The following is a 21,972-nucleotide window of genomic DNA, read 5'->3' on the forward strand; positions in this document are numbered from 1 at the left end:
CAAGGACACAAGACAGAGTGTGAATGACTGTGAGTGCCAACAGGGGAGAATTTAGATCAGCTCTGATATTCAGTGCTTTGCTTTTCTGCTTTTGCATCAGGTCTGTGTTAAGAAAGAAAATGCCTTTCCCAGGGCAGGGCACGGCATCCAATATGGCCATTTAGGCAAAGTATTTTCAGCGTCGTAGCTGGGAAGCTATGAATATGGTCATGGAATCCATATGGAATATGGTCATGGATTATATTGCAGTTGAAGGACACGTTGTTGCACGTGTGAAGGTACTCAGTGTGCCATCAAAAAGTGATATTTTGAGTCAATTTCCATCTCTGTTTGCATTTGCCCAGGGCGGTATCGGCCGCCACGAGGAATCGTCTCGCCGTGCTCAATGGGTGTGTGCGTGTGCGAGAGGAGCGCAGGGGATGTTTTCCATTTAGCAGTGTTATTTCTGGCACTGCTGCTTTTTCTGTAATCACTGTGGAAACTGTTATGCTTGGGGGTTCTTCAAGGAAACTCTGTAAGTACTTCTAGGGAGAAATGTATTAAGCAAGTGGCTGTGATATGGGTTTCATAAGGGCTTCCTTTACTTGGGGGCTGGAATGGACCCAGTGCTGGTGGCATCGAGCCACCTCCAGCCAGTTCCTGGGGGTCAGGATTTGGGGGTCAAATCGTACTTCTCCTCTGTTTGTTCTTCACATACTGGGGGGCTGTTATCCCTCTGACCCAGTCTAGAGGCTGGATTATGCCACTGCTGCAGGATCTGAAACGATGGAACACATCATGAGGTCACCTCGCTCAGCAGCCCACCTCTGGAGGATGCTACAAGCCTTGCAATAAGTACATCAACCACAGGACAAACCTCTTCTGCACTGAGCACTCATGGCCGTTCTCATTAACAACTTACTCACAAACAAAACCAAACCATCACATGCCAGAAATTGGACATATCAGAAAAACTGGCCCCATTTTCACGGCTTCAGGGAGCTTATCATTGAAAGCAAAACTCAGAGGAAATGTGCATGCATAGGGGGAACAGAAAGGGTTGTGATGGGCAGGCGACAGGGCTTGCTAGCTCTCCTGTGCTGTGTTTTATTGGTGGTGTTTAAGAGTGCTCTTTCTCACTGCTGCTTGTGGAGGGGCTGATACCGGAAAGAGGAAAGAAGGTTTTGCCTGTGCTATACATATTTGATGTTTTACAAGCATGCATTTTAATAATTACCTTAATAAGTTACTCAAACTCTCCTCTCACTTTGTTTTGGGATCTCTGGAGGCATTCTGTTTGCTTAACGCTCCTAAAGTCTTTACAGCATTCAGCAGAGATTTATTACTATTGATTATATGGCACCCAGGACAGCGTCGTGCAGCGGTGTGCAGGAATGATGGTCCTTCCAGGAGCACTTCACCCACCATTGGTCTGGTTAACAGGAGAGCAGAGAAAGCAAAATGGACAGATCCGTCCAATTTGATGACCTCATCAATTAATTATTAATTGAGCTTTTAATTTTGCATCCATCACTCTCGTTCTGTCTCCCCTGCCTTCCCAGAGTAGTCGTGTGGGGAGGAAAAGCATCACCAGATACTTCTGGAGGGGGTTTGCAGCTTTGGTTGGAGCAGAGCTGTGCTGCGTGTTAACCCCTCAGACTCCAAAGAGGTGCTGGCATCACATTTTCAGAGCTTCTTCATTTTAAGCCCAAAGAGCTGAGTTTCTCCCAGTACTGTGAGCTATAGGGCAGGTGATGGTGTTAATCCATCCTGGCCTTGGTGCTGATGATGGTATAAGTCTCTTTTTCCTCCATTTCGTGGTGGCTGTGGACAGAGAAGGGTTGCCTTTGTTTTTCTTAGCAGTCCCTGATCCCTCACAGTTTGGCACGGAAACTGCTTTTGCTGCTTCAGAGCTTCCAGCAGATGTTTGCAGGTGCCAGGAGTGCAGTTTTTTTTCTAATTGCATGGGCAGCTAAGAATGTTTGGTCTTGGTTTTGGCCTTTTTACCACTTCTTTGAAGGATCAAGGATGACCTCAACTGGTGGTGGGACACTGAGATTTTTGGGATAGTATCCCAAACCAGATAGTCTGTTGCAATGGAGGGTCAGCTTCATGGATGTTTCCTTCCTTGGCTGTGTTGTTTGGCTCATAGATTGAGGATCACTGTGTCCGTTCTCTCACAGGGTAGATTTCCTTCATCCCTTTCATTTATAGGACCTCTGCATCCTTCTTTCCTAAAGGCATCCTGCATTACCCCAGTGAGCCAAACCAAACAGCATGATCCATGGCTGGACTTCAGCTGGTTCTGAGGAGACATTAGTGCCAGGAATGGCCCCACAGGGCCCCCATACAGGGAAAAACTGTAAATTAACCAACCTCTCACCACACACTTTTTCCCCACCCCTCTTTCAGATCTGTGGCATTTTATTGATGAACTGGGCTTGTCGACTCCGAAGAACCACTTTTCTCTTCAGTCCATTTGGTGCTGTGGAGAGAGCTGATGGGAATCGCCACAATAAAATTTTAATTAAATGCCAGGCAATAATTTGCAGTGAATAAAATGTGGTACCTGCAGTACATCTGTTCAGAAACCCAGAGGGCCATTAGTGACTTTGAGAACCGGGAGAAAGACACAGGTCCACTTACCTTGTTTCTTATTCTCTCATTCCGGGGCTGTGAGACCTATTATGTTTAATATTTCATAGCAGTGCATTGTTGCCATCCTTCCTGTGAGTCATTTTTCCACCAGAAACCCACGCTAGCTGTGTTATTTAACCCCTTTAGGTGGCTGCAAGGTGGATTGCATGGCTTCTGCAGCAAGGCCGTGCTTTGCATGCTGCCAGTGCATTGCTGTGCAGTGCCAGGAAGCCAAAGCTGCTTCCTGGTGCAGCCACCTGCACTCACAGGGACAGGCTCAGACGTCCCTAAATCACCTGCAGTGATCACCAGGTCTGAAGTTCTGCCCCTGCCCCTGCTGTGCTCCCTTTGCGTGGTGTTTTTCCCCATGTCTGAGTCTACGGGAGCCCACAGTGGAGATGATGAAGATCTCCATCCTGAGAAGCAGCATTTCCAGCCCAACAGTGCAGGGAGCTTTGTCCAGCCTTGAGAGGTTCCAGGTGATGGGATGACTCTTGATGCAGAGTTTTCCCATTATTTGTTCAGCTCTGCACTTGCTTGGCTTTGTCCTATCCCGTGAAGGCCTGTGTGCCTGTGCAGGGACCTTTGCACTTCTCACATTCTTGCAGTTGCATCTTCCCCTAAAGCATCTCCAGTGGCTTTGCTATATGAGACACTGAACTCTTTTCCAGGTTTGAGTTTAAGAAAATGACTCGCTGGTGGTTTTTGGGAATTCCTTGTGTTTTCTCTAGATTTCTGACTTAGGAACCTGGAGATGTACAATTATATGTTGTTTTTCTGTCTCTCAGCAGAGCTCCTGCTATGCAACTTGATAGGTTTGAGGCCAAAAATACATGCAAGTTTCATTTAAATAACAGTAGTGGAAACTTTCTATGGAAAGAAGACACCCCCCAAAAAATTGCCCCTGAAAGAACAAAGTAGTTGCCTTACAGAAAGACTTCCTTTTGCTGCACTGTTTTCCGTTTACATCAGCCGTTTGTCTCCTTTGGGTCGTGCAGTTGTGGTTCTTTGGTGTGTCATCCAGCAAAGTACAGCAGAACTTCCGTGCACAGGAGAAAATTGTTACTTCTTTTCTCTGTCATGAGGAAAAATACGAAGCAACCAACCAACCAGCCCAGCCGTGCTCTGTACAAATAGGGTCTGGGATGTGAGTGGAATAGAAAAATGCCCATCAGCCCTGAGTGCGGAGCTGAAGGTTACGCTTTTGTGTCGTCCTTCAGATGGGAACGGTAAAGAATGTGAGCGGTAGCACACAGCCATTGCAAATATGTGGGAGCTTCTTGACCGACGAGATGAAGCTACTGTGGCATTCTAGCACGTACAGTGCAGAGATGTGTTTTTCTTCATCATGTTGCAGCAAAATTAGGCAAGGGTCTTTTAGCCTGGTGAGCCCTTAGTACGAGTTTGGCCATCTTATTGTTTTTGCTCGCGATAACTGCCTACGTGATGGAGACCAATGTTCTGCACGGAGAAAGTTTTATTTTTTTACCCTCTTTCCTATCACTGATTTTTGTTTCAAGTCCTGTGAACTGCTGGTTCAATCTCAGTTCATAGTCTCACCCCACTTCCTTTGGTTCAGCAGAGTGCTTTTGCTCTGCAGGAGTGTCAAAAAGCACATACCCGTGCCTCTCTTTGCTTCTTTGTTCATCCTTTACAATGAAGGCAATGATCATGCTTTTTAATTTCTTGAAAAACTTCTAAAACACCATTCTGAAGTAAAATAGAGCCAACAAGCACCAGAGATGTGCCACGTGAATTTTTTTCTTGTTGTTGTTGATAGGGCTGAGTGAAGGATGACTGAATAGCTGGAGGAACTGCTGTAGACACCATGTCATGTTTGACAGCAGAAGATTTCTTTTGAGAACATTGCATTTTAAGTGTGTACGTAAAAGCTGGGAGAAGAGGGTGGGCTGATGATTTCCCATGGGTCTTCACGTGAAGCCATGGCCTTAGCTGGACTACCAGGTGAAGTCTGAGCTGTCTGTGTCTCCTCTAGGGAATGTATCCCACCCTTTCACACCACCTTTTCCTTGAGCACACTTGATATGAGCTGCAGTAGCCCAGTAGATGAGAAAGACAAGTTCTTTTTGTTGTCTTGGTCATGCAAAGTACCTGAAAGTTCATAGCTCAATTGATAATGAACAACCTGGATCAAGGTCCCTTCCAACCCAACCATTCTATGGTTTTGTGATATTTAAGGTCCATACCAACCCAACCATTCTATGGTTTTGTGATATTTAAGGTCCCTTCCAACTCAACCATTCTGTGGTTCTGTGATTTTATGACCTTATGAGAATATGGAACCTAGTAAGGTCAGAGGTTCATATTTGGAGTGGAATCCAGAGAAACTTTCTTCTCAGCTGCTTGTCACTAATTTCAGAACTCCATATGTTGCTAGACTTATTTTTCATTTTTTCTACTTGCTGGTGGCTTGCAAGATCATTTGCTAGAAGTGCATCTCACCTCAGAGCATGGCTTCAGACTGTGTATGACTTCTTGCTTCCCTCCTAGGAACGTGAACATAAATGGTGAGGATGGATTTGTAAGAGGTGTGTGGAAAACAAAGAATCAACCTGGTTCTGGATCGTCTGCATTTCCCCAGAGCAGGGATTTGTGCTCGGGGGCAGTCTGGTTTCTCCTGGGATCAGCACCTCCCCATGGGTGGAGAGTGTTAGCCCAAGTCAGCAGTGTGGTCAGCCCATCATTAGTTTAATTCCCTGCAAGATGACAAGAAAGTCCTTGTTATACACGATCTTAATCTTGACACTGATGTTAATTAGCCCTGATTCATTGTTATAAGAGTATGGAGCCAGGCAGGAAATGAGCAAAAAGCATTACTGGGGGGAAAAATCTCTGATTTCGCACTTCAGGGTGTAGGGAGGGGAAGCTTTGAAGTTGCTGTGTTCTTGCTGCAGTATAATATATTAACATTTTGGTTTTGGCTCATGAAGTACTCTTTTCCCTCACCCTCAGAAGCATCGGATGTAATTAAGCTCAGAAGCAATGGATTTTTCCAGCTCTTTCCTGTCAGCTGGGTGAAATAGCACAGAAATGGTGGATTTTTTTTAATGTTCAGTTTTTCTTCTTAGCGGAGGAACAGCAGCTACAGAAACCCACTAACTCAGGGCAGCGTCACCCCTGAGAAGCGGAGCATCGCCAGTTCTTGTTCGCTGCTGCTGCACCGAGACCTGAGGTGCTTTCAGTTTCTCATTTAATGTGACCTGTGCATCTGCTCGGGATGCAGCACTGCTGGGGGAGATGAGATGTCCCGCCAGCAGCAGCGCGGAGCTACAGCTCAGTCAGAAAGCAACGCTAAATGATTGGTAATGGCCGCGAGCCATTGCAAAGGAGGTTTGCAGACATCTCCGTGCTGGAGCAGTTGTGTGATTTACAAAGTCGCTTTCAACCTCAAATAGAGATTTTTTTCAGCTTTTGCAGTTTTTTTTTTTTTTTTTCCTACATTTTGCAAGCAGTTATTTAACACAAAAGCAAGGCCTTTCCCTGCATGAAGGCACCTGCCACAGGACAGCCGGAGCAGTGACCTCCCAGCACTGATGGCAGTGCCACCCTCTTCCAGAAACAGGGGAAGGGCTCTGGAGCCCCAACCCTCCCCTGGCTCAGTGAGGGCAGTGTGGCAGGGATATGAATTTTTAATTTGTGTTCAAACTGCTTGCACAGTGTCATTGCCTGGAGATAGAAAGCACGTGGCCTCATTAGAGAGGGTGATAAAAGCTACTCTGTCTCAAGTATCTGGACCGCTGCTTTTTTCTGTTTTTTTTTTTTGTTGTTGTTGTTTGTTTGTTTTTTCCTGCATTTTTTTCCCTTTTTCCTTTTAATCTGATTTTCTGTGTTCACCACCCAGGTGGGACAGATGCCTCCCAGTTCAGAATGATGCAGTTTATCAGTAGAAACCTACCTGATTCATAGGATGCTCCCCAGCTAAACTGGGATAAAAGCTGGAGCTTCAGCTTGTCACAGACCTGTTTAAGTGTTTATGCATCAGCAAGGCATGAGGCCAGCTGTTGTTATTCCTATGGCATTTTGGTTGTTCTTTGTGACTAGGGATGCCCTGGGGATGCCTGAGTGGTAGAGGAGCAACATCACAGTAGGAAGATGTAAGCCCCTTGCAGGTGAGCAACCTGCCAGCTTGTGGGAGGTACAGAACAACTGCTAGAAGTGCTTGCATCCACCACCCAACCCCGCCCTCCAGCCCCATCTCATTCTGTGCAGGTTACTCCTCCTTAGGCGTAATTGGTGCTTTCAGCACTCACGTTGCAGTCTTTCACCTGTGAACAAATATTTTGCATGCTGCGTGGGAAGGCAGGTTTGTTCAAAGATGTGAATAGTGTGATATCCTATTACATACAGCCACAAGCGAGGCATTTGCAGAGATTCAAGCAAGACCTCTGTTGAGCATACTTTAATATTTCCCAAGAGTCCTATTGAGATTGCACCACTCTCAGTCTGTGCTTTCGTGGCCTCTCATCATTCTTGCTGTCCACGTTGGGACTTTCTTTACAATTCTATTGAGATGCGGTGTCCGGTATCAGGACTTTAATAGTGCTTCCCTCTGTGTATCTGGTGAGCAGTATCCATCTCTGTGCATCACAGAGTGATGCTTGGTCATACAGCAGCAACCCGATAACGTACAGCTCTGGTTCTGTCAGTGATCCTTTGGAATCCTGAGATCCTTTTCCTAAAAAAAATAAAAATAATTACAGAAAAGATCCTTGCAGGTTGCTAGTTATTTCCCCTGTGACTTGTCATTGATTATTCCTGCCTTAGTACTGTTCACCCGTCATTCCTGAATTGTCTTTTTCTTTTTCTCTTTATTTTTTTTTCCAGACCATTTCTACTCCTTACCAAGAGCATTTTGAATCCTAATCCTGGCTTCCGAAGTACTTGCAGCCCGTCCCAGCCTGGTATCAGCCGCACTTTTAGTAAGCATACCATGTTCCGTCATTGAAACCCATTCTGATAACAGTGAATTGTGCTGGACCTAGGACAGTCCCCAGGACACCCATGTCCAGCACTGTGCGTGCCCTGTAAGAGGTACAAAAAGCAACGAGGCTCCATGGGATGATGAGATTTGTGTCCCAGTGCGAGAGATGTTATCAGCCCCTTTGAAGTTTTGTCATGAGAAATATGTTTATTTCCCATGTGGTGCTTGAACAATGTGGGTTTTGTGCGGGGCCGGGAGGCTGAAAGAGTAGAAGATCTGTGTTGTTGCAAAATCAGCAAGTTGGCTTTCTCCTGAGTGTTTGCTGCATTTTTTTTCTCCTGCCTTCTTCATGGAAAAACCCACCTTCTGTTCACACCCCTTTTGTGCAGCAGGGTGGTTGAAGAGCCGCAATGTTGGTGGTGGCAAAGGTGTTCAAGAAACGTTTAGCTGTTGTGCTGAGGGACATGGTTTAGTGGGAAATATTGGATGGTTGGGCTGGATGATCTTAGAGGTCTTTTCCAACCTCGGTGATTCTGTGATTCTATGAAGGGTGATACTCTAGGATTTATGGATTTCCGTGGGGTCTTATAAATAGAGATTTATAGACCAAAATTGTATTTATAACAGAAAGAGGCAGAGCCTGATGGTGCCCACAGAGACCAAAAAGAGAGTGCACAGCCACTGCGTGTGTCCCTATAGCAGTCAGCGTTCAACAGATCAGAAATTAAAACAGAAACAGCGGAGGGAGCCCAAAGGTGTTCAGCAGCAAATGAACTCAGACAAGAGGTAGCTTCTTGTTTCCTTGCAAGAGAAGAGCATAAGACTAGGTTTTGCCGTTAGCCACACCTCAATGTATGTCAGTGTTTGTCAGAGCAGCTCTTGGTTTTCTACGTCACCTCCTCTGTGGCATCTGCTGTTTCTGGGAATTTAAGTTGGAACAGCTCTTGTCTTTCATCTCTGACTTCATAGACGTGATGTGAATGAGGATTTCCAGCCCCTGTTTCATAGGCTCAGAAATAGCACTTGCATGCTGCAAAGAGGGAAACTGAGGCACAGAAGGGCAGCACTTGCATTAAGATCACAGAGTGAGCTTCAATGAGAAATGCTGATTTCTCGTCCCCTCCTCTGTGATCTGTGTCTTACCCAAAGTTACGAGAACTTGAGAAGAAATGGAGTTCTGTGAACACAGGCTTGCAGTGTGGTGTTTTCAAGGACACTAACTACATAAAACTGATTTACTATGGGAGAAGAAGCCTTAAATATCCCTGTAGAGAGGACATAATGTGAGTGATTTTGTGTTTATTCATTGCATTTCACTGAGTGGATGAAATCTCTCCTGACTGTAATTGAATTGTGTTTGGATGTGCTATCTTGCTTGGTGGTGTTAAAAGCAGGTGCACAAAGGGATTTCTTTCTAGAGAGGGGAAAAAACTGCTTACTGTAGCAGTCAGTGATTTCCACCACTGCACTAACCCTAATCAGATTAATTATGGTTCGTTTATCTGTCTGGCTTTTATTTATAAAACCAACATGTCTGAAGAGTTTTGTTCAAAACCTCTAAAAGTTTCGGTAATATTTTAGGTTTCTTTCACGTGGTGCAGTGTATCCCATCTGTGGCTGGCTGGGCTTTGAGGAAGAACGACATTGCCTCCAGCACTTAGACCCAGCCACCGCTTCTCCATCTCCTCTTACATCCACCTCCTGTCACCGTCCCCATGCTGCCCATCCGGAGGTGGCCCCGCTACCCCCGTGCGATGTCCTCACCCAAGGTTCCTCTCTCCTGCTGCTCCTTTTTTTGACACTTGTACCAGATCTCCCCGTTTGGCAGCAGCCTGGTTCTGCTTTTGATCTCCTGGTAGGACACAGACCGCTGTCTGTGTTGCATCCTTGCCCCATCTCACACGCGGCTTTTTCTTTCTGTAATTTTCCACTGGTGTGTCTCACCAAAAATCATAGCTTTTCTCACTTGCATAAGCCACTCACTTTTCCTGTCTCTCTCTCTCTCTCTCTCTTTTTTTTAATGCTTCTTTCTTTTGCCATTTTCCGTTTCTGAAGAGCCGTTCAGATTTTCACAAAACCAAACTGTAGGGCATTGCGTATGTGCTTGCCCATATGTATGTGCTTAGAGCAAAAGTTGCAGAGCAGTATCAAACAAATGAGGTCATTTTCCATCAGATTCATCCCTCTGTTTTCCTTTCATATTTATTCACCACTCAAAAGTGAACATTTCAGTCAAAATATCAAGATGACTTTGGGTTTCTGTAAGCCTGAAGATGAGAACTTTTTCCCCACCCTGTTAGGGCGCTCTGCCCCTTTGTCAGTTACATGGGAAAGTTTCAACTCCTGTTTTCCCTTTCATTTTAATTCAGCTCTTCTTTTCTTGCTTGGCTTCAGAGCGCCGTGAACCTGTGTTGTTTTTAAGGTGTATCCTCTGCGTTTCGTCTAGCCGGGATCCAACAGCGTCCCCACTGATGAATTTTCCATTTTTCATGGAAAGGTAAAGAGCACACGAAGGCGCAGAGTGGGCAGGGATTGGTTTTGGCAGAGATCCGATGATCCATAGTGGGTTTTGGTAGACACCTCAGTAAGGATGTCCTTGGCTCCCTGTGCCAGGATCCAGCTGGAGCCTGCACCATCCATGCCAGGGGTGCACACGTGTTGTGTTTTCAGTTGTTCCTGGCGCATGCTGTGAAGTGCCTCTGCACAGCAACGTGTGTCACCTTTATGTCAGCCTTCACCAAAACACAGAGGCGATGTTTTCAACAAGGTAATAACGCTCTATTTTAAGCTGCTTCTAAAAATAAAAAGTCCCACACAAGCCGGCGTTGTGACAGCAGTGTTTTATAGTTTAATTGTGGCTGTTTTCTTAGCATGATTCATAGAAAGAAGATGAGCTTTACTAGTTTTACCCCAGGGTGAGGCGACACTGGTGAGCTGCTGATTGTAGTTGAGAAGATCGCATTAGCTCTATGGTAGCTGGCTTTTCCCTTAGGGTTGAAGTGTCACGTTGAACACTGGGTGAGCTCTCTTTCTTGTAGGTGTCTGGTAGCTAACACAATGCATTCTGTACGTGGAGAGCATCCTACAGTGCTTTTGAGAGTTGATGCCATTGTCACATTCAATGACAAATAATGGCCAAGGAGAGTAATGAGGAAAGAGATGGTTTCTCCGGGAAACAAGGTGGAGATTTAAAACTTGTGCATGAGCTCAGAGCTACAGGGGAGAAGTGCATGAGCCAATGGTATGAGGTGAGGTGGAGAGAAGCACTGCAGACATATCTAGAGGGCAGGAGATGATTCTGCCCTTCCACACTGTCCTCAGATATCTCAGCATCTGGGGTGGGAGCAGCTTCTCTGCTGGAGCTCCCAGCACACGGGACAAGCTCGTTCTCTTTTTAATGTTAAGAAGAATGAGTCTTTGTTGAGCCACGTCATGGCCTCTCCGTGCACAGCCAGCCACCCCAACACCTCACAAAGAAAAGACATGTCATCTCCTGGAGTTAGTACGCCCTAAAGGTGATTGAGGGGTGAATGAGAGGCAAGGAGAAAGGGCCAAAGGTATCCAAGGAGCAGGAATGTCTCAAGTCTTTTTAACAGGCTACTGAGATGCCCAGAGGTGTGGTGGATACCCCATCCTTGGAGACACCCAAGGTCAGGCTGGACCAGGCTCTGAGTACCCTGATGGAGCTGTAGATGTCCCTGTTCATTGCTGGGTGTGGGATCAGATGGCCTTTAAAGGTCCCTTCCAACTCAAATAATTCTATGATTCTATGGGACAAATGCCAATAACCGCAAGTCTCTTACATCCATGAGCGTGGTGGGATCTCAAAGTGGTTGTCTTGAAGTCAAGTGTCTTTGAAACACCAGATTTCTCAGGAATGATGATGTCCAGTCTACCACCTTCAGGACAGCAATACAAATGCCAGCCATGCTGAAGGCAATGTGCGTGAACCTCTAACTCCTGCCCTCCTCCAACGAATATGCCACTCAGATTGTGGTGGCACCTCCAGGCTTCTTGCCACCATGCCAAGCTCCAGGCAGCATTAACCTGCAGCACATTGCACCAAAGCAGCTGGCGATCCTATTGCCTCCCTGGAAGAAGCAGTAAGGCTTCAGCACATATTCAAAGGAAAGATTGTTGCATGGGAAGTGGTAGGAAAGTATCACTGCTTGCTCACAGCATGCTTCTTTAGAATGGAAAAAGAAACTTATCGTGATAAAGGAGGCAAAACAGGACGTCTGGGTGCAGCTCTGCTGTCAGCTTGTCACACAATGCTTCTCCAGGATCCTGTGTTTGCTGCTGTAATAGGGGAATGATAATTTCTTATTTCTGTGAAGTTGTCAAGGATTCACTTGGTGGTGCCTTTGGGATCCTGGGATCAGAAAGACTTCTCAATAAAGTTGTCAAGTTTTGAACTGGCAACTGGGATAGGAGCAGAGGGTTGAATTGGGGCCCAATTCTGATCCTATTTACTGTGCATTTCGGGAGTGGCTGCCTCAAAGAAAGCAATCACCCTGGAGCAAGAAAACCAGTTAAAGCAAATTAGAATTGTTATCAAAGGAAGAGCGTGCACAGCGGGACATGAGCTGAGGCTGAGCAGTGTTTTTACTTACAAGGACAAGGCTTTTTAACTGGGTGTTTCCTTCATTTGTCATCATTAAGAAAATGGCAGTTGGAGTGAAAATTAAATACTCAGGGGAAAAGAAAACAAAACAACATCACAAACCAGCAGCCCTTCAGCTGATGATTAGATCTGCCCTGATTAGTGCTACAGTGCAGCCCTTTCAGCCCTTTTGTCCCGAGGAGGGAAGGAGATCATCTGCAGAACATCAAAGCTGATGAGCAAGCAAAAGGATAAAATCACTGAGAAGGAGAGGAGAGCCCTAATCTCACGTGTCCATAATGACATTAAAGGTTTGTCCCCGCAGTGTTGCTCTGTCTGGGGTTTAAGCAGTGCTGGGAGTGGGGACGCCCCAGTGCCGCTGCCAAAGAGTTAATGGCAACATAATCGTCTCCTTCTCTTTCCGAGAGGAGTTTCTCCGTGGCAGCCCGCAGGGCCGTTGGGTAAGATGTGTGACTGTGTGTTCTGGCAACCGCTTTGCAATGTGAAATAAACACCCTTCCCCATAATAGCCTTCATTGAGCATTGTGCCTGGGAACCCATCGTGACACACGGCGGCACAGGGCCGGGGAGCTTCCTCCTTCCGCAGCTCAGCAAAATATTTGTACAGTGTCTTCGGGTAAACCAGTGCCTCTGTGCCATGGGGTGAGCTGGTCTCAATGCCTACCCCTGCCCCGAGTCCGTCCTGAAATAGCGAGCGCGTCTCGGCTCCGTTCAATCTGTCAGCCAGATGGAACCAGCCTGGCTTCCCTGTTCAGTTTACTTTTTAAATTGCTATAATAGCCCTGCAGAGTTCTTGTTGCTTTAAGTAACTGGAACAGAACTTTAAAAACATCGCTGTGTAGAGCACTAGTCCTCGGGATGCGCGCTGGGGAGCTGGGAGGGAACTGCGGGGCTGGTGGTTGTAGAGCGTTCAGCTCGGGATCTTGGGTGCTCTGTGGTTATTAGGCCTGGCAGTTTCTAAGAAAAAAAAAAAAACTACGTCTTTTTCTTGATTGTAGTACTTAAAAATAACATTTTTCAAATATTGGTGCTGTAGAAAAAATAATATAAGCTGGAATGTCAGCTGTTTTGCAAAGAATAGAAATGCCTTTTTTTTTTTTCCTGTTGACCATCAACACCATAAGGTCTCAATGGCCAGAGAAAATTATGATGGTTTCTGGCTCCTGACCATTGCTGCTCATCAAAAGCTGTTCCACAGTGTCACAGGCAGCCCTGCAGACCACAGAACCAGTTGCAGCTAGAAAGCTTGTGCTCAATGTATAGAAGGCTGATTGAAAAGAAGCGTGTTTCCAAGAATTCTCTGTGTTTTGGTTTGTGTAAGGTCTAAAATTTGAAGTATGTTTCTCTTGCCCCAAATAGATCTCAAATAGTAATTGTAGGTGGGGAATTACAACATATATGGCTGGTTTTAGGGAGGGCATGCGGACCTTGTGACAGACAGGGTATTTCTCATTGAAAAGTAAAACCAACAAAAAAACCCCTATTCTGCTGTTTAATGTTATTGATGCAGTCTTTGGGCCGTGAAGCCAGACAGAGTAAGACTAGAAAACAGGAACAGAATCTTAGCAGAGCAGTCAGTCAGTGGAACATCTTCACTGAGAAATGCTTTGTCTACCATCATTTGCAGTCTTTAAATCAAGGCTGGTTTTGCTTTTTGTAAGGGATACTAAGGGTCGAAGACAAGTGATAATCTTGATGCAGATATGTCAGAGAGTTCTCTGGCCTGTGCTGAGCAGCCTGTCAGACTCTTTCCTCTATCACGCTGTCTTCTGATCTTTATATTTGAGGGTCTCTGAAGACCACATGAGATCGTAGCATCACCTTTTGAAAATCAAACTTGTAATCTTCCTGGAAACACTCATTCCAAAGAAATCAAAGACCTCAGATGTGATGCAATCATTTTCCTGAAACGATCTCTCTGTAGTAGCATTTACGTTTTTTGCTGTTTTGTCTAGAACTAAGAATAGAAATTCCCCAAACAAACGCTGCACTTACTGCACACCAGTTCATCACTGTTAGGGTGGCCCACGTAGCCTCTGCCGGTCACAGTGTTTGGTTTGTGAGCTGTTCAGAGCCTAACTGTGAAGACAAATAAGCTCTTGTGGAATTATCACGCAGTTGGTGTATTTTTAATTTAACACTTTTGCATCCAGGCTTGAACTCCCACCTTCTTGGATGACGTGTTGTTTCTTTTCCTGAGGCCCTCTTCTTAACCTTCAGGTTTGGTTCTAAGAAGTTTACTTTTGCTGTAAGAAGGAACAATATCTTCCAAAGTGACTTTTAGGAAAGAGAAGAAAAAAAGTTTGCTTCTCTCTTGTCAGCAGTGCAGTCATACCACTCACCTACCCAAGCATCTTCTCCATAACAAGAGCAGCGCCATATATTTATGGCTCTCCTCCTACACGGTCCTGTTGCTCGTGAATGAAGGCAGAAAACTGAAAAAGGCAAATCTTGCAAGGCACAAAGCTGAAGTCAACGTTTCAGGTTCCTCAGAAGAGGGCTCCTATGCAGATGGCCAATGAGTTGCTTGGAGCACCTCTCCAATGAAGAAAGGCTGAGGGAGCTGGGTGTGTGTCTGGAGGTGTGCACTGAGGTTCTCGCTGGGAGCTGCAGCCGGAGAGCAGAGGAATGAGGCTCCTGGGCGGCCCATGGCCAGCAGCAAGGTGCTGGGGAAACCTAAGCTCCTGTCCTTTCATGACTCACTCTTGCAAACGTTGCAGTGTTGTTGACCTGCACCGTGGCTGATGGCTGGACCAGGTGGTTCTGACGATGTCACTCGCTCTATTTAAAGCTGTGAACTCTTCCTGCAGCCCCGACCTCGCTGTTGGCTACGTTAACAAGAGATCTCCCTAATGAGATGTGACCGGAGCCATCTGTTCGGGGGCAAGAAGAAACCTCACCCAACACCTTTTTCTGAACCAGTCCCCCACAGTTCTATGCTTGTGCTGCTATAACTGTCCTGCTCAGACAAAGCCAGCCTCTGCTGCCTGCTGCCTAAAGCCTGCAGAGATAGCAGCCCTAAAACAGACCTGCATCAGCAGAGGAAGGTCAAGGCCTGTAGCTATTCTTTCCTGCCCACTAGTGCTACGCATAAAGCAGGAATGCTGGCCCTTCAATAATGAGTTGTTTCTTCTTCTTTTAAAAACAAAACAAACCCCCAAACCCTTTCCTATAAAGACTGGAGGCAATCCCAGACTTGCCTGATCTGCAAACGTTGCTCTGCGCATTGAGGGGGAGACAGAAGTGTTGTTACAATGCTTGGTGCTTCGGAATGGGATAGTTCTAATGCATGTTTCCATGGACCCAACAAAAAAACTTGCCATAAATATTTTAAGCTACCATTAGGTAAAGGTGGAGGTAGCTGCGGCTACCTTTCAGTGGCTCTCTGGCCAGAAAGTTGCTGCTTAGAGGCTCAGTGCTATGCTTTGTAGGTGAAATTATGCAAGACGTTCTCGCTGCTCTTGATGCACCAGGAGAACCTATTGCAGCTCTGGTGTGAGGCTGACTGGGTCTGCTCAAAGTGTCTGACAAACTCTGGGGTATCAACACTGCCACAAACTTCTCTTGCTATTTCTAATGATAATGTGGCGTAGTCAGGAGGAAAGGAGGACGTTGGCTGGATATCCATTTTGCCAAGCTTTGTTTTTATTTTTATTTTTGTTTTAAGCAGCCACTTGATCTAAACTTTAGATGTGGAGCCTGTTGTGATCTTTGTCAGAAAATTTCTTGCTTACGCTAAAATAACGAGGGCTCTTTGTGATCCCTTAGCAGCTTAACCTGTAGGAGATTTCTTCTTGGGTACAGTTTTTTGAGGAATTCTTCCTCCTGAGGCTTTACAAGGCAGAATGTTTTGGGATTAGTAGCTGTGGTAATTTTGGGATCTAGAATCTCTGTGTGTTTAAGATCTGTTGCTTTAATTTCTTAGAAAAAGGTGACCTGCTTTAAAAAAAGAAAAAAACCAACACAAAGCAACCGAACAAAAAAAAACAACAAAAAAACCAACATCAGGGTGGAAGTGTTAATGAAAATCTTTATCCTTTCTTTTCTTGCCAAAGACAATTCTTTTACGAATACCATCAAACAAACATTTTGAAGCCTACGAGTTTTCTCTTGAGCCCTGTACTAAGCAGAGGGAATATTATCTGAGTCAGATTTCCTGGATGACTGTGCACACGGATCTATCAACCTTCTTCGGTTAGGGATGTGAGACCAAGCTTTGAAAAATATTTATATACATTGAAACCGGTAATATTTGACCTCCATGGCATTTCCTTAATGTCATTCCAACTCAGAGCTCAGCTGAAAAGTGCTAAAAGATGTTTTAAAGGTGTCTGTGGCCACCGGTGTGAGCTCATTTCTAATTAAACAGAAGCCACACTTTATTTTGTTAGAAGCGCGATAATAAATGTACGCACAATTGGCTGATTCTCAATTAATTAGCTATTAGAAGCAAATTCCATAAGGTCTGTTAGGATTAGAAAGTGGAACTTGGTGTCACTGAAGCGTTCTCATTCTCCTGATCTGCATTAAGATGTCATTTTGCATATGGCTCTGAAGTGCTATGGGCAATCTCTCCAGGCCCTGGATGTGAGAGCAGGATATCCATGCTCTGTAGGAATGGTGGTGAAAGCTGTGCAGAAGTTCCCTTTCCTTTTGATGTGAACTCCTCCAGGGCTGGGGCATCCACAACTACTTTGAAAAAGGCTGCTCATAGAAGTGTAGATGCCCCATCCTTGGAGGCTTTCAGAGCCGGGTTGGATGGGGCCCTTGGGCAGCCTGATCTGGTGGGGGGCAACCAGCCCACAGCATGGGGTTAGAACTGGGTGATCTTGGAGGTCCTCTCCAACCTAAGCCATTCTGTGATTCAGAGAAAGCTATGAAACTTTCCCAACTGCTCTCCACAAAAATGGGGACTCTCGGTATCCTTTTTCAACCCACCAGTTTCATCTGCAGCTACTTTCGTCAGGCAGGTTTCGGTGGCCAATTAGATACTAATAAGAAAAGAAAAATACTAATACAAAAAAAAATGACTTGCTTCTCATGGATGCCGAGGTGTACTCAGACAGCCAGGCTTTTTGGTGATTTTTTTTTTTTCCTAAAACTTCAATGGGAGCTCTAAAAAATTTGACACGATTCCTTGTTACAAATCGGCTTTAAAGCTGAGAGTGCCCACTGTATCTAAGACATAGGCAGAGGGCTCCAGGTCTTCATTTTGCTGAAGAAGTGCTGCTTGTCCTGTGTCACTGCTGTGTGTTCACTCACTTTGTCCCACCGAGGGGGAACAACCCACCCCAGCCACAGCAGCCCATTGGAAGCCCATTGGAAGCCCATTGGGAGCCCATGAGAAACGGTGGTGCAGGGCAAATATTTGATCCGGCTGCATCCTTGGTGGGATTTTTTGGAAATTTTTGATTGATGTTTTATTCTAAGGTGATCTGAAAGAATGGAGACTCTGTGGTGTGGAGGAGATGTGGGAAGCCCTGCTCTGTTTGTTTTCCTGCAGGGTGGGCTGGTGCTGCGGGTTCCTGAGGAACAGGTTGATGAGGGAAAAACAGGAATAGGCGGATATGGTGCCAACGGGGTCCCTGCTTAAATATTTGCATTCATCCACAAGAAGCATCTGTTAATAGGAGGTCAGTCACCTGGGAAATTTCCCCAAAGCCATTCTGCTTCTCATTAAGTACTGGTTCGTTTCACTTGCACAAGGTGTATTTTTGTATGTGCGTACAGGGGAGTTCTGTGATGACAAGGAAGGAAGCAAAAGCAGTGTTCAGACTTGATTCTCTTCTTCCTACAAAGCTAACAGCATTCCCTCCAAACTCAGTCATCTTTTTTCGTTCTTTCCCGTTAGACAAATTTACATCTTGATTTTAAATTATTCCTCTTTTCTGTCACTTGGCTTGGCCTTTCCCATCAGCACGAGAGCTCAGAATGTGACATTCACCCAAACCTCCTTGCCTGGGTGTGAGGAGCACCGGGGTCTGCCAATGGTGATGCGTCCTCACAGCGTGCAGTGCAGGATCACTGATGCACACCGGTGTGTGTGCACACACACAACTGAGGGATATTGCAGATTTTTTTTTGGTCCTGAATCAGTGGGGGAAGTTTCCTTATTCAATTATTTTCGCTAAAATTCCAGACTGGCATAATACAGCATTGTGTGGTGGTGCTGCATCCAGAAAGTAGCACGCTGCTCTGAAGAGCTCTCTCCTGATTTTTCTTGTCTGGGGGCTGTGGATGGAGGCAGTGATTCTCTACATCCTGCTTTTGCATCATCCTTACTCTGAGAATTAATAATGCATGTGGATATCTGTATTATCTTGTATCCTTATTACATCACTTAGGAAGCTGGTTAGCTCAATGCATTGCTTCCGGGGCTGGAACCCTGTGACTGGAGAGAGGGGAACTGGGCAAGAGCATGGGCATCGAGAAAAGACAAACCTCCCGTCAACAAGCTGTGGGAATTTCAGGCTGTGGCTGCTCAGAAGGGTTTATGGGATCTGTAATGATGAGTCCTTCGATTTCAATCAGATTTCAATCACATATGGTCATCAGCCACGCAACTTGGGGTGATGCTGTTGGGTAGGGCAGCCAGGATGGGCTCTGCTTGGGTTTCCCCGCAGGTCTCCCAGCAAAGTTCTGACTCTTTCCAGTCCTACTGAAGCAGTTGAGACCTGATGAGGAGCTGAAGGCAGAAAAAGGAACTCCCTTTCTGCAGGAGGAGGAGGAAGCTGATTTCCTCCACGTGTGAGCCTCTGGGCAAGCTGCAGACCTAGGAACTCATCCTGAGTAGCATGGAGGTAGCACTCCCTCTGGGTGGTGCAAGAGATGGGTCTGTGTCAATGGAACCGCTCCTGGAGTTACAAAAGTGACAGTAGGACCCTGTCCTGTAAAAATGAAATCCTTTGGCTCTGCCCAGTGCGTGGTGCGCACAGGGCTGTAACCCAATCCCACTGCTGGAGCCAAGCATCCAGGGCAGGTGGCCTGCTGCCGGCTGTGTCCCCTCATGGGGACATGGTGCAGGGCACAGGCTCTGTGCTGCAGGATGACCCGGCCGAGCACACGGCTGTGGCAGGACAGGGACCAGCTCCCACCTCTCGAAGCCATTGCTGGTGGACATCTCTGGGGACGGAGTTGCAGGTCAGTTTTGTTACCCCAGGCCTACTCCCAGGCTTGAGTATCCGAGGGATGAGATATGTTTGCTCTAATTTGCTCAATTTTACTGTATTTTTCATAGGATTTTTTTTTTTTTTTTAAGATAAGTTCATTTCTTTGGCATAGAGAGATGTAAGTTGGAGTTAAAGACAGAGGATCCCTTCCTGCATGCCGTGATACTGCATTTTTTTGGGCAGAAGTTCATTGGGCTTTCTGCTTTCTTTGTGCCTGGGCATTTTCAGGACTTCTCCACACTCCATATGTGCTCTCTCCATTCCCCTCCTGCTTGCAGCTCCCTGGGCAATGCCTTAGCAAAGGACTGAGCCAGCAACGAGCAGCTCAGCATTGATCCTCTATCAGCACAGCGCTCCTAAAGCCAAAGCAATGGCAAACACCACAGTAGCAATACTTCATCAGTACTTTACCAGCCTGATCCCTCTCTTCTCAGCATGGGGGGAAAAGAAAAAATCAGCAAGCTGAGAGGGAGAAACTTTTCAAACATTTCATGGTTTTTTTGTGGGAGCTTTCTGCTGAGCGTGCATTGGTTTTGCTGAATGCTGCGGCGAGCAGAGCCATCGGTTGTCCCTGCGAGGAGCTCTGCAGATTGTGGCCTGCATGCTTTTGGCTTATTTCGACATTGTGCATGTCAAATGTGATACTCCAGATTTTCCTGGCTGCCTTTCAAACGCCTCTCACCTTTACCAGGGCCTGGCACTGAACTCTGGAAGGATGCAGCCCTGTGCGTGTTCCAAGAGTTCGCTGGAGCCCTGTGAATTTACTTTGTTTTCCCAGAAAAGGAAATGACAAAAACGCAGAGATATTTAATGATTTTGAGTGTAAAAGAGAAAACATTAAAAGGAAAAAAAAATATTAAAAAAGTCAATATGTGTGGGCTAGCCAAAGCCAAGCAGGAGCATCACAGCCTTGCAGGTGGCATGGCGCATCAATGGGTTGGTGGTTGGACTTGATGATCTTAGAAGACTTTTCCAATTTTAATTACGATTCTATGATCCTGTGATGATTCTGTGATTCTAAGATCTGCACTTAGCTGCGTGCAGCTCGGTTCTGCTGTCCCACGGACACACAGCTGGAAGAAGAGCGCTCAGTTTTGCAGACCTCCAAAGGACAGGAAATTGAAACTCCTGTATGTAAGCATGTATAAAACTGTTGGGAAAAAAAAGAAATAAATAGGTCAGTGGCAAAAAGGGCATCAGTTTGAGTGTAAGTATGTGGCAGTACTGAAAGAACAGTGAACCCAAACCAGCGAAACCTCAGCAGTCGTTGTTTTGTCAACTTGCTGGAGCTGTGCGTTGTTACTCTCTTTGAGGTCTGTGCACAGAGAGATGCAAATGCATTCTGGAACGGATGCTTTGCATCCCCATTTTGCATAGTCAACGCTGTGCAAATAGAGGGGGCCTTACTGTGGCCTCGGAGTGGAGTAATTCTGCACAGGGATAGGCAGCAGTGCAGCTCCCACCACCAGCAGCCCCCACTTGCAGGGAGAGCTGCGTTTGCATACAGGCGTTTTTTGTAGCATTTCTTCCCCTCGCTTTGGTATTCAAAGCAAACTGCAAGCATTTTGCAATGTCAACTTGAAAGATCACTCTGTCGCTTTGGCGAGGTTATGCAATGATCTTGGAGGCTGCTTGAATTTGATTTTGCTGAGGTTTTATTGCGTTTTGCTTAATTGCTTCTGTTTTATTGTTAATGAGACAAAGAGCAGTTTGTAGAATAGCTTGCGGAGTAAAATTATCCAGGAGCAGAGATGAAATGTGAATGTTAGAAGTTGCCTTGCATTGTTTGTGCTGTCTTTAAACTCCTCATTTGGTTTTGTTCGGTCCTGCAAACCTGAAGGCGACGTCACTGCCCCATCTGTGTCCTGCAAGGACATCCCTGGGGCAAACCCCAGACCTGGCTGCAGGATGAGTTCCCCACGGGGAGGATGAGCCTATGATCTCTCTTGGTCAGACACCTCTGCAGTCCAGTTTATTACTTTCTCCAATCTGAAAAGAGCAGACTTGCGACCTTTTTGCAGAGCTTTCTGTGTACCCTTATGAAGCAGAACCATACAGGAGTGATGTAGTCTGGTGTGGGGTCCAAACCTTGGGTGGCTAAAATCTGTGCATGTAAAACACTGGGGAATATTCTGCCATGGGAATTAATCTTATAATTACACACAGCTATGAGTTCCTTGCTGGTGGGATAGACCCAGTCCTCCCAGGTGAGCAGCCAGGAGCCAGGACCTGGGACTCCCAGTACATCACTGCAGGGTGAAATGAACAGTGTTGGGATGAGCTTGTTTTCATTTTGGTCGTTGCTACAGGGTCCATTTTTTTGCACTGACTGCTAAAATCACTGCTGCATACTGCGGATGCAGATGATGTGCTCTGCCTCCAGCACCGGGTTCTGTGGGGCGGGTGTATTTGCATGGGACTTTACAAGATGTGAGAAGTGATGAGCAAGATGAGCCCGGTCTCCTACGCATGCAAAGCAACAGCTTTGTGACCTGGACTCTGTCTGACTGCTGCAGGTCTGAGGCTGCTCTTCTACCTGTAAATAGATGAAGCCAGGATCAAGTGTTTGACCCCAAGGACCAGTGGCATGGGATCGCCTTGCTCCATGGGGGCTTTGCGTG

General features: G+C 46.1%; 1 protein-coding gene across 8 annotated transcripts in view; it reads left to right on the forward strand.

The window, feature by feature from the left end:
• The window catches only part of HIVEP3 (human immunodeficiency virus type I enhancer binding protein 3), a 217,495-nt gene that overhangs the window by 126,853 nt on the left and 68,670 nt on the right, over window positions 1-21,972 (forward strand). For 5 of the 8 annotated variants that reach the window (XR_002432459.1, XM_021375167.1, XM_021375169.1 and 2 more), the window contains one exon: window positions 7,462-7,556. The exons of 2 other annotated variants lie outside the window; for them this stretch is intronic. The gene's annotated coding sequence lies outside the window, so the exon portion shown is untranslated. The remainder of the gene's footprint in view (window positions 1-7,461; window positions 7,557-21,972) is intronic. One more of the 8 variants, XM_021375170.1, reaches the window with a different exon arrangement.

This window comes from Numida meleagris, chromosome 22 (assembly GCF_002078875.1).
Source record: "Numida meleagris isolate 19003 breed g44 Domestic line chromosome 22, NumMel1.0, whole genome shotgun sequence".
Taxonomy (NCBI): domain Eukaryota; kingdom Metazoa; phylum Chordata; class Aves; order Galliformes; family Numididae; genus Numida; species Numida meleagris.